The following is a 12,714-nucleotide window of genomic DNA, read 5'->3' on the forward strand; positions in this document are numbered from 1 at the left end:
TTTGATCATTTGAAGCCCAAAATTCGTCTCCACACCCCTCAAATACTCTTTAGCAGATTCATGAAGGTCCAAGTTCAAATCCAATTGATTATATCCAAATTCAACCTTAAAAGTTAACCTTGGTTAGAAAGAACAGCTCTATAGGGTTGTTTTGTAATTAAGGGTGATTGGAAATTTAAACAACTGCGGATTTCAAATGGTATTGACTTTTTAATGTAAGTTTAACAGCCCTTTGGTTGTGCATAAGCTTAATTCCATGTTGGTGAGGTTGTTTGAAGCAAAATACTACAAGACAACATTGAAATAGCCTAAGATATGGCTACTATTTTGTTGGGTTGTGTTTGACGTGATAAATATGATTTGTGATGACTGGAATTTATGGAATATAACATGATTACGTTGTGGCTACTATTGTTAAGATTTTCATGTATTAATTAAGTGAAATGAAGAAGAAAACATGTAAAAGCTACGAATTGAAAGTGAATGTTAAAGTGTAGGCATGTGGATTGTTTAGAAGGTTGTTTTTAGGATGTTTTGAGCTATAAATGATATGGTAATCCCAAGTATAATGTCTCAATTAATGAAGACACATTTACGAAACACGAATTGAATTCAGATTATGCTTCTTTATTAGTAAATCGAGCTTGCCACTCAATATGGTTGTTGAAGTAATCAGAAAGCTTATATTGAATTGTAATGTTGTTGTTGGGTTGTTTGATGACCCTTAGTAGTCTATGGGATGTCGTATAAATAGGAAAGGTGCTGCCCGTTTTCTCGTAGGAAATACGGTTAGCAAAATGTGATGGTTACAACATTTATAATGATGACAGTATCGTTTAACTTATCGTAGATGCAAGAAGATTGTGTTAAGCTTGGTGGTTGATTGAAGAGGAGATTACAAGGTATGATAAGGCACTTTCTTCTTTCTTTTGGCATGACCTAAAGTGAAACGAATGTAAACAATACGCTATTTCATAACGGATCTACTCCTAGCAACTAAGATTATCTATATTGTTTCCTTCGTTATAATGCTATCCTAAGAATATATATATGATTCTTGAATCCTATTTAGGTTTATATTATTGGTATTGATGTCCATAACACTAATCGGAGGAGCAACGACCTTACGTCACTCCGATAAGTTCATGATGTCTCTTTATGGCTCTTGCTCATGCATATATATACATATATTATAATATTGATGCCCAGAGTGGCTTGCTGGTGTTATATACGCATATTTATGGTACGACGGCGCTATAGACGCACCCCTGATCAGTTGGATATTATGATGATGCTCGCAGAGGCTTAACAGTGCTATATGCTCGTGTATATATATATATATATATATATATATATATGATAGCATTATATGCGCGTATATATTGTATTCATGCATATCATGGCCCACAGTGGAAATACAGAGCCGGGGTTGAGTTTCTTATTCTTATATTACATTGATGTCTTTCCTTGTTATTATCTGTCTTACATACTCGGTACTTTATTCATATCGACGTCCCTTTTGCATGGGAACGCTATGTTTCATACTCGTAGGTCCCGATAGACAGGTTGAAGGTACTCCTAGTAGGTTGCCAGCTCAACGAAAGGTGTTGTTGCACTCCATTTCCTTCGGAGTTGCTTTTGTGAGTCAGTCTACTTATGCCTATAGGTTTATGGGTATGGCGGGGCCCTGTCCTGACTTTATGATGTTATGTATTCTTAGGGGCTTGTAGACAGATCACATGTATATAGATGTTTTGTAAGGCCATGTCAGCATATAATTTGACATATGGATGTCTATGTCGGCCTTATAGGCCCGTATATCTTATGTATATCATGTTGGGGTCATTTGTTGTCTAGTATTCCTTGTGTTTTACTCAGATTGTCTCATTATGGCCCCCTTAGCCCACTTATGTATTTTAGTACGACAATGGATGTACGTTATGGTGGTGCCTGACAAATAAAGCCTTGGTGCCCATTGTGGTCCTCTAGTTTGGGTCATGACAGTGACCTTGGGCATTCAAGAGGGGCTGTCCCAGACTTAGGTGTGGTGCTCTGCATCAGAGTTTTTAGACTCCCGTACCAAGGGCAGTGGAACAACCATCTAGAGGTGGTTCTCAAGCAGGTAGGGTTGGTACTCAGCCTGGCTAAGGTGGTGGCCACGGTGGAACTCAGACTTCGAGTGATCATGCTCATTTTTATGCTTTTTCGAGCAGACCTGAGGCAGAGGCCTCAGATGCAGTCATCACAAGTATTATTTCGATTTGCCATCATTCTGTTATGGTACATTTTGATCCAGGCTCTACCTATTCTTATATGTCTTCCTACTTTTCTTTTAGTATGGTATGATGTGTGATTTTCTTGCTTTACCTATTCATGTTTCTACACCTGTTAGAGATTCAGTAGTGGTGGACTGAGTATATCGATATTGCATTTTGATGCGGTATGACACCCAGGAAGATTGTAAAGTCTTAGAAATGAGATTTGACACTATTCTTGGAATGGATTGGTTATCTATGTATCATGCGATCTTAGACTGTCTTGCCAAGATAATAAATCCTGGGTATTTCATCATTAGAGTGGAAGGGTGATCTTAGTTAATATCCAAAGAGAGTTATAGGCAAATTTGACGGATGGTAGAGAAGGGGTGTCTCTCCTATTTGTCTTATATTCAAGAAACTAGTTTTGAGACTCCCCTATTACAGTCAATTTTGGTGGTGAGAGAGTTTCTGAAAGTGTTTTCGACAGATATTCTAGGCGTTCCACCCGATCATGACATCAATTTTTGTATTAACTTGGAGCTGGCCACTCAGCCTATTTCTATCCCAACATATCGGATGGTGTCGGCCGAGTTGAAGGAGCAATCACATGATTATTTGAGTAAAGGATTCATTCGACCTAGTGTTTCTCCTTCGGGTGCTCCCATGGTATTTGTGAAGAAGAAGGATTGATCTATGCATATGTGCATTGACTATCGGCAGTCGAACAAGGTGACTATCAAGAACAAGTATCTGATACCTCGCATTGTTGACTTGTTTGCTCAGCCTCAGGGTGCTTCCATCTTTACCAAGATTGATTTGAGATCTGGTCATCACGAATTGAAGATTAGGGCAGAGGACGTCCCTAAGACAGGTTTCCGAATGCGATTTGGGCATTAGTCCTTGGTGATGTCATTTGGCTTAACTAATGCCCCTGTACCTTCAAACATTTGATAAATATGGTATTCAGACTCAATATAGATTCCTTTGGTCGTCTTCATCAATGACATTTTGATATACTCCCGTAGTAGGGAGGAGCACGAGCAGCATTTGAGTATTATGCTTGAAATTCTTAAGAACAAGAAGCTTTATGCCAAGTTTTCAAAGTGCGAATTTTGGCTTAGTTCGGTGGTTCTTAGGCCATGTGGTGATTAATAAGGATGGTATTATGGTAGATCTCAAGAAGTTTGAGGCGTTTCGAGATTAGATTAGACCCGCTTCGATCACCGAGGTTCAAAGTTTCGTAATCTTACAGGTCACTATTTGCATTTTTTGGAGGGATTTTCATCCATTGCCTCCCCCATTGACTAAATTCACTCAGAAGGAAGTGGCATTTATTTGGTCCGATAAGTGTGAGACGAGCTTTCAAAAGGTCAAGACTTTGTTGACTATCGCTCCGATTTTGACCTTACCTATCAAGGGAGAGAGCTTTAGTATTTATTGTGATGCTTCACAAGTGGGTCTTAGTTGTGTGTTGATTCAAAAGAAGAAGGTAATAGCTTATGCTTTGTGGAAATTAAAGATACATGAGAAGAACTACCCTATTCACGATTTTGAGTTGGGCAGCGGTAGTGTTCGCTTTGAATATTTGGAGGCATTATTTGTATGGAGTCCATTGTGAGGTATTCATGGATCACTGCAGTCTTCAGTACATATTCAATTAGAAGGACCTTAATTTGAGACAGCATAGGTGGTTGCTCAGGAATTATGACATGAGTATTCTTTATTACCCGGGCAAGGCTAATGTTGTGGCAGATGCCTTGATTCAGAAGGCGGTGAGTATGGGTAGTCTAGAATTATTGCATGTGGAGGAACGTCCTTTGGCTATGAATGTTTAGTCTTTGACTAATCTTTTTGTGAGACTTGATATTTCGGAGCCTGGTAGAGTTCTAGCTCATGTGGAGGCACGATCTTCCTTATTAGAGCAGATTAGGGCTCGGCAGTTCAATGATGTGAAATTGTGTAAGATTTGTGACAAGGTTACAAGGTGAGGCTGAGAAAGAGATTCTTGATGATGATGATATTTTGAGGATCAAGGGTCGGATTTGTGTTCCAATAGTGGGTGACTTGAATCGATTGATCATGAAGGAGGCTTATCGTTAGAATAATTCATTCACCCAGGGACTACAAAGATATATCGTGACTTGAAGCAATTTATTGGCGGTGGCGAATGAAAAGAGACATAGTGGAGTTTGTGTCTCGGTGTTTGAATTGTAAACAAGTGAAGTATGAGCAGCAGAAGCCTGGTGGTGTGATTCAGATGATGCCCATACCAGAGTTGAAGTGGAAGCAGATTGATATTGACTTTGTGGTAGGATTTTCATGGACTTTAGGTAAATTCGACGCTATTTGGGTCATTGTGGATAGGTTGACTAAATCTGCACACTTCATTTTGGTTCAGACTACCTACAATTCTGAGAAGTTAGCAAATCTACATTCAAGAGACATTTCGTTTGACAGATAGTTCGTTTGCATGAATTTCCCATTTCTATCATTTCGGATCGAAGTACAGAGTTTACATCTCATTTCTGGCGGTTTATGCAGAAAGAGTTGGGTAGTAATGTGGAGCTTAGAACATCTTTTCACCCTCAGACTGATGTCTAGTCCGAGCGGACTACTCAGGTTCTCGAGGATATGTTGGGGGCTTGTGTGGTAGACTTTGTGGTCATTGAGATCGCTTTCTACCCTTGGCAGAGTTTTCTTACAACAATGGTTATCATTCGAGTATTGACATGGAGCCATTTGAGGCACTATATGGTAGGAGGTGTCCCTGTCCGATTGGTAGGTTTTATGCATTCAAGGTTAGGAATTGGGGTACATATTTGTTAAGAGATTCCTTGGAAAAGGTTAAGTACATCCATGAAAGACTTCTCACGGCTCAGTGTAGGCAAAAAAGTCATGCGGATCGGAAGGTTCTTGAGTTAGAGTCAATGGTTGGGGAGAGAGTTTTGTTGAAGGTTTCACCCATAGGGTGTGATTAGGAATGGCAAATGGGTTGTTTGGGAAAAACGTTTGACGAGTCAAGATGGGTTGAATCAATAGATGGGTCAATGCCCAACCCTACCCATAGCTTGCTCGGGCTAACATGGGTTAGGTCAAGATGGGCTAAATGATGGGTCATAACCCAACCGACCCAACTTAACCCGCTTTTAAAATATTTTGAGAAACTAGAAATATTGATATTCTTTGATTGCAAATATTCTCTCCCTCCTGCTTTTCCAAATAAACAACTTTTTGAAATCAAATCTAAATACTTTTTGGAAATAGACAAATAAAAATTAAAATAATTAAAAAGTTATTAAAATAAAAATAATTAAAAAATTAAACAAAAAATAAAAAAAAATGTAAAAATATAAAAAATAAAAAATAAAAAATTATTTTAAAAATTAACTAATGATTAAAAAAAGTTAATCATGTTTAGTTGCTTTTATACTTTTGAACAGAGGACAGTTGATGGGTTAGTTTGGGTTGACGATTTGTGATGGGTCAACATGGGCTAGCCTAAATCAGTCCATCTTCAAAATCACTCTAATCCAAGCCCATTTGAGCTTGGGTGCATTGGGCGGGTCAAATAAATTTGGGCTAGTTTTGCAATGTAGGTGTGATGAGGTTTAGGAAGAAGGGCAAGTTGAGCCTGAGGTATATTGATCCATTTGAGATTGTTCAGCGTATTGGTAAGGTAGCCTATAAGTTGACTTTACCTCTTAGTTTATCGAGTGTGATGAATTGGTTGGATTTGAGTCTGTAATTTCAGTTCCTTTACTATTCACTTTTATAGATATTTTAAATTGAAAAACCACCTTACTCAATTTAGTAAATCTTATTTGATATGAAAAAATTAGATGAGAAAAAGACGATGATGTAAATTGTCTTTGTAAAGCATCTCAAAGAGATTTCCTAATCTGTTTATTCAGTAGCACAAGGATTCCGGTGAGCTCTGCCACTGGATCTATTTATTTGGTAGCACTCGTCGAAGCTGTTCATTGTCAATATTTGCATTTATTCTGTCAAAAAGTTCTCCCTCATAAATAAAAATACTTTCATTTGCGTATATTCTTTAATTAGAATGTTTGACGTGACTTAGAAGGAGACCACAGTTCCAAAAAGAAAGAATCATGTAATGGAACTCGGTGGTTGGTAATAGTCTTGATTTTTTAGGATAATACTCAGGTGAGCTGAAGTTATCAAAATAAAAATAAGGTGAGTTGAACTTTAATGGAACATTTTAACAAAGCTCATTCTAGTGATTTTTGTATGTGGTGAATAAAAATATGATTCCATGTTCTTGTGATTAAGTAGAGGTGAAACTCCTTACTTTTTTTACCGCGCTCTTGCATTTGAGGAGATAGTTGATTATATTACATTATAAGATGGAAAGCAGCAAGTTACAAGTGAAACGACATACTTGCCTGTTGGACTAGAGAATTCGATACCAGTAACGCGTACAAAAGCACTTAAAATAATAAGAACATTACTTGTGGACAGTTCGAGTAGAAACCAAAATAGTCCCTTAAATATGGTGCTAGATGTATTTTGGTCCATTATTTATTCCATGGGACATAAAACATCCATTTTGTTGCTGCTGCTCTGTATGAGATAAGTCAATCTGAAAAATACTATGATCTCTGATTTTGCTTGCATTTATGTTTTCTAAAGTTACTCTTCTTGGTGCAATTTGGTATCTTAAGTTGCTGGGTCATTTGCTATTATTTGTCATTGCTGCTTCTGCTAAAGGTATTTTGTGGTTGCTGTTTTGAATTAGTTGCTAGTCTTTAACTGAAGCTGTACGGCTGCGCGTGCAGTTTGGTGAAGCTTTGTTTTTTTTTTTTAGAGAAGGGGCTGATGGGTTTAGTTTTGTGAAACATGGAAGAGGTCATTTGTTCACGTGGATGAATAACCGAACTTTAGCTCCATTAATTTTAACCCATAGTTTGCAGTGGTGTGTTAGTTTTTAAGATTTTTGTTTAAGCAAGTACCAAAGCTATCCACTTTTACATTTACTTGAGCAATTGTGTGTTATATGTTTGGCTTGTCATTTTTAGCTTATGTCATTCTTATGTTATCTTAAGAAGTTTTAATAATTAAGATGAGTTGACAGATTGCCGACGTTGGTTGTCTTTATGATGTCTTAATTTCTATTTATTTAGTACATTACCTTTATAATGTCTTAATATTTTTATTAGTACATTGTCTTTATAATGTCTTAATTTTGTTTGTAGGTTTAATATGAAACCATCAGAGAATGAAAATGAGGTGGCATCCACTGTGAAAGCTACTACCAAATATGTGTTTGTTGCACCAGGTGCTACAGGGAAGGGACGAGGAAGAGGGCTCAAACCTATAGGCTCTATACAGATGTCTAGAACTGATATTCCATTTTCTCCATCTACTGATCAAGTTATGCTGTACAACCAAATTGTTGAAACGAGTATGATTTCTCAAATTTATTGTGTTATCAATTTGTACAACTGAATTTTAATGCTAAAATGTTTACTAATATGATGTCCTTATACCAGGTGCTATAGTGAAGGGCGAGGGCGAGGGCTTAAATCTATGTCTACTGGTCAAGGAATGCGAACGACAAACAAAAACTACTTGGTTCTTGAGAAAGGCCATATGCAACCTAATATTCCATCTTTCTCATCTACTGATGAAGTTATGCAATACATCCATGCAAATTCCATAAGTATGGTTCTAAAATCTACTGTCTTTTCGGAATTGAATTTAATTTAATGCTAATTTTTTTACTGAGGATTTCTTGCACTAGGTGCTCTAGGGAAAGATCAAGGGCTTAGATCGATGTTCTACTTTGAAGATTCTGAAAATGAGGAGCAATCCTTCCAATAGAATGCTCATTATGCTAGTCAAAGTATGTCAAGACCTTCTAAGAGTAGAAGATCAGATTCTACCATGTTTGCCGCTCAAGGATTGCGAAAAACAAATAAAAATCCTTTATGTCATGAGAAAGAGCATATGCAAACTGATATTCCAATTTCTCCTTCTACTAATGAAGTTATGCAGTCCACTCAAACAGTTGAAACATGTATGGTTTCTCAAATCTATTCTTTTTTAAACTTGAATTTGATTTAATGACAAAACTCTTAATGCTATGATTTCTTGCACTAGGTGATCTTGGGAAGAGACGAGGGCTTAAATCTATGTGTTTCTTTGAAGAGTCTGAGAATGAGGATCGATCTGTCCATCATAATACTCATTATGTTATTCAAAGTATGTCATGACCTTCTAAGAGTACAAGATCATATTCTACCATGCCTGCCTCTCAAGGTTGGCGAACAACGCATAAAAATCATTTGTTTTATGAGAAAGAGAATATGCAAACAGATATTCCAATTTCTCCTACTGATCAAGTTATGCAGTCCACCCAAACAGTTGAAACAAGTATGGCTTCTCAAATGTATTTGATCACAAGTTCATCATTTGTACAATATTTTCTGACATTTATTAATTATTCAAATGCAGGTTCATGTACTACTGAAAAGGTAAAAAAGGTTCAAGGAAGTAACAAATGCAAAGAAGTTGCATCACTTGAAGTTGGACAAAAGCTAAAAGTAACATTTTACAATAATCGAACAGTTAGAAAGAATAGCAATCTATTTTCGAGGCACTTGGGAAAATTAGTTCGTGATCATAATATGTGTCCGTTGGGAGTATCATCGTGGGATCAGATCAAGGAAGAAAAGTTACATCACATGTGGGCAGCTGTTGTGGCAACTTGATAGAATATTCCAAATTCTTCTTTGTTTTCCTTGTTTCTTACTATTTTTGGTGCTTAATTATTGAGTTTTTATCATGTTTTCCACAAAAATAAAATAAAATCGCGAGTTCTATGTTTTAAATTCACAAAAATGAAATAAAGCTGTGGTTTTGGAGTTGAGAAAAAAGTTAATTACCAGGTGATGCTGAGAAAAAACTCTTCATGGAAAACATAGTAATTGATAACTTATCATTTATTAGCTAGGATTGAAATAATTGGACAGGCTAGGTTGCAACTAATTAAAGTAGTTACATTGCTAACTAATACCTGCTTTAGTTTTAACAAAGTCCATCCTTTACAAAAACTAAAGACTATAACGTCGCTATACTGCCTCAGTCAAGCAGGGTCACCTTGAACCTGCCTCATAAGATGATCTAGCCTAAAGAGAACTTTTGTGTAGATTATCGTGTGTGCCTAGTCCTTGCACTTTTATAATAGTAAATTAAGTGAGTCGACACAATCCGGATTTGCACTACTCATGAATGGACACATTTCAGTTTGAAATACTAGGGTTCAATTTACAATTTTCTAGCAGTTATTTCTTCAGTTGTACCATTTATTTGACAGCGTACTTTTCATTCCTTGGTCTCTGGTAATTTTGGAGATGCCATTTGCTTTGTCAATAACAATTGTTGAAGAAAATGAAGTTCAACATTTCTGATACAGTTGAGACAGATCTCACTTTGAAAAACTGGTGCATTTTACAATTGGGTAGTAGCTATATTTTCTTGTGTTGCATGGAGTTTTTGTGATGATATTGGATGTAAACCTATGCTTTATTTATTGCAGGACAAATTTGAGAGTGATGATATGAATACTCATCGCGATCATATTTTGAGATGGATGAAAGAGCTATGGAACAAATGGAGAGAACAATTGCATGCAAAGCATGTGAAGGATAAGCCAATTCAAGAGGCTCTTAAGAATATGCCAAAGTGGGTAGATAAGAAACAATGCGAGTGATTGGTAAAGGAACATTTTTCTACAGAAAGTTTTCAGGTTTGACATAATACCTAACATGTAATTTTTATTTCATTCTAGGATCTTTTAATTGATAATTTTTTTATAACAATTGAATTTAATGTTGTTTCTCAAATGTAGGCAAGAAACAACAGGAACACATCAAATAGAGCTAAGTTAAAGATGCTTCATCATATTGGTTGCAAGCCAATTAGAGAGATTATTTATCAAAAGGTGGTATCATAAAGTCTATTTTTTTTCTTAATATGGATAAGACGTTAGTTGATATGTTTACTTTTTTGTAAAGGGCGGAAAAGTTGGCAAACCACCAAATTTGGCAACTATTTTCTTTGAGACCCGCAAGAAACACACTTGTTGATCCGGAAACAATCGAGAAGCATGTGTGTTATGTTAATTGTACATGTTCTTTACTTTTAGCTATTATGGGATCTAACAAAAATCTCTCTACATACCTTGTAGGCTCAAATCCAAGAATTGGTGCAGTCCGAACCGTCACTTCCTAGCATAGACATTGTAGAAAAATGCTTTGGACCTCAAAGCCGTAGTCATGTATTTGGCTTTGGGGATGGAGTAAAGGCGAAAGATTTGAAAAGTGGGACTCCCTTCAAAGCTGAATTATTGGCTGAGCTACGTTCAACTCAAAATGAAAATATGTCTTTGAAGGATCATTTGTCTAACTTCGAAAATGAGATGAAAGAACTGAAGCAACGAAAAGAATTATTATTAGCGCAACACACTAATTTCCAGCCTCCAGTTCAGGAGAATGACAATTCAGATCCTTGACGATATCAAGTGAGTAACAACTTACCCAAAACATCAATTTATTTTGTTGATTTATTGTGTATGTTCTTACCCGAATCACGGCTAAACAAAATAATTCAAAAACACATGGTTATGCTGGTGTGTAGGAAGAATTCTTTTGAGTTTCCTGTTTTGCGTTTTCCTTCTGAGGTTCCAGCTTTTAAAAAACCATTTTTCCAACACTAAAATGTACAATTTGTTATACCATTTTAACTGTTGTTTGGTATTGGTTAGATTACTATGAGACGGAGGGAAGACGAGCACAAGAATGACAAAGATAGACAATTAGCACAACAGACAATGGGGAGGATTGATTAGAATGAACTAGCTTATGCACACTTATGTAGTATGTATAATTAAGGATAGAAATCCTATTATACTGCTGATTCTCATACTATTGGTGTGGCTACAGAAATATGATATTTTGTTGTTAGAAGTAAGTAAACACTTTAATTGCATTCTAATCAGGTTTTTTGCGCTACTTTGAAAATTTTGCACGATGTTTCATACCATTTGCACCTTTCTTTGATGGATCTATAGTTTCTAGACAATTTTTTTCCTTTTTAGTTTATAGAATATTCCTCTCCACCATAGTTTATGGTAAAGCCAACCTGTTCTGAGACATGTATTCTTATAATAATGAGAGGAATTGAAGAGAAAACAGAAATAAGACAACAGGCTAATCTATAACTGTCTCTCTATCAGCTCTCTTCCCCAAAATACACAAGAAAGAAACATTAACCACTTTACAAGCATTGCTTTGAGTTACCATGAATACACTCTTTACAATTTTTAAATTCTGGTACAACAATCACTTTGTCCATCTCATGTACTTTAGGAAGGAAAAGACTTCACCAATCTCAGTAGCCAGATTTTCCTTGCCATGCTAAGTATTTATTTCCAACATAGTTATCAAGACTTGGGCAAAGGCAGTCTTTCCTCTTAGCTCTTTGAAATTTGCTCGAGTTTTTTTTTTCAACTCGTGTAAATACATGTGACATGCTCCAGATGGCTATTCTTATGTAGTTTTTGAGCCTTATATGCCGCTTGTTGTTATTTAATGATTTATTTCAGTTGATTTTTCTAGTTGTCCTAAATGAAAATTTTAATTCTTTTACAGGTTTTGGACACTGAAGTTTTGAAGAAGAAATTTTTTGATGACATGTACATTGACCATCTTTTTGCTGGGAATGTCAAGGAACAGTTTAGGGATATTAGTAATATAATTTTTTGCTAAGGGTTTATGAACACAATACTATGACTAGCTTACTTTATTGATGTACAGTGCGACTAACTGATGATGGTCAATTTTTGTAATTAATTTTACATATATATATATATATATATATATATATATATATATATATATATATATATATGAAAGAAGCATCATCTTTAAATTAATTACCAGATTTTCTAGTTGCAAATTTAATGTGATTTAGGGAATTGTGACTTGTTTCTTTAGGGACTAGACTGTTAAGTCCTAAATATCATTTTAGGAGCAGTAAATCTGGTCGCTAAATCTATAGTTCTTGGAGTGCTGGCATAGTCCGCAAATAATTTAAGGACCAGCTTGAAACTAGTCGCACAAATTGTTAACTGTCACACCCCACCCCTGGCAAGGCGTGATTGGCACCCGGCACCTTACGGACACCAACTGAACCAACTTATAACTTGTGTTCTCTATGCTTCGAATGACAAAATAGGGCTAAGACCAGATATGAACATAATATTTTGAATAAATATATGTCCAATGGACCCACAACGCCAATATAACGACCGACATAACATAACTAACCTATACACAGGAACTGTCTGCAAGCCTCTATGAAGATGATTGAAGTATACAAGTCGGGACAGGGGCCCTGACATGCCCTGAACAATAATCATACAAACATATAT

General features: G+C 36.1%; 1 long non-coding RNA gene across 9 annotated transcripts; it reads left to right on the plus strand.

The window, feature by feature from the left end:
- The first annotated feature begins 5,381 nt into the window (after positions 1–5,381).
- Positions 5,382–12,155, plus strand: LOC132623235 (uncharacterized). Of its 9 annotated transcripts, none has more exons than XR_009576169.1 (10): positions 5,946–6,185; positions 7,475–7,683; positions 7,772–7,941; positions 8,023–8,298; positions 8,382–8,654; positions 8,736–10,029; positions 10,132–10,224; positions 10,298–10,391; positions 10,471–10,803; positions 11,933–12,155. It is a non-coding gene; the product is annotated as an uncharacterized LOC132623235 (long non-coding RNA). The 9 variants fall into 9 exon arrangements; XR_009576162.1 differs by lacking the exon at positions 10,298–10,391 and adding an exon at positions 11,047–11,248; XR_009576166.1 differs by lacking the exon at positions 10,298–10,391 and having other exon boundaries at positions 5,947–6,185; positions 8,736–9,741; positions 9,820–10,029; positions 11,933–12,153.
- The last annotated feature ends 559 nt before the right edge of the window (positions 12,156–12,714 follow it).

Source organism: Lycium barbarum, chromosome 12 (genome assembly GCF_019175385.1).
Source record: "Lycium barbarum isolate Lr01 chromosome 12, ASM1917538v2, whole genome shotgun sequence".
Classification (NCBI taxonomy): Eukaryota; Viridiplantae; Streptophyta; class Magnoliopsida; order Solanales; family Solanaceae; genus Lycium; species Lycium barbarum.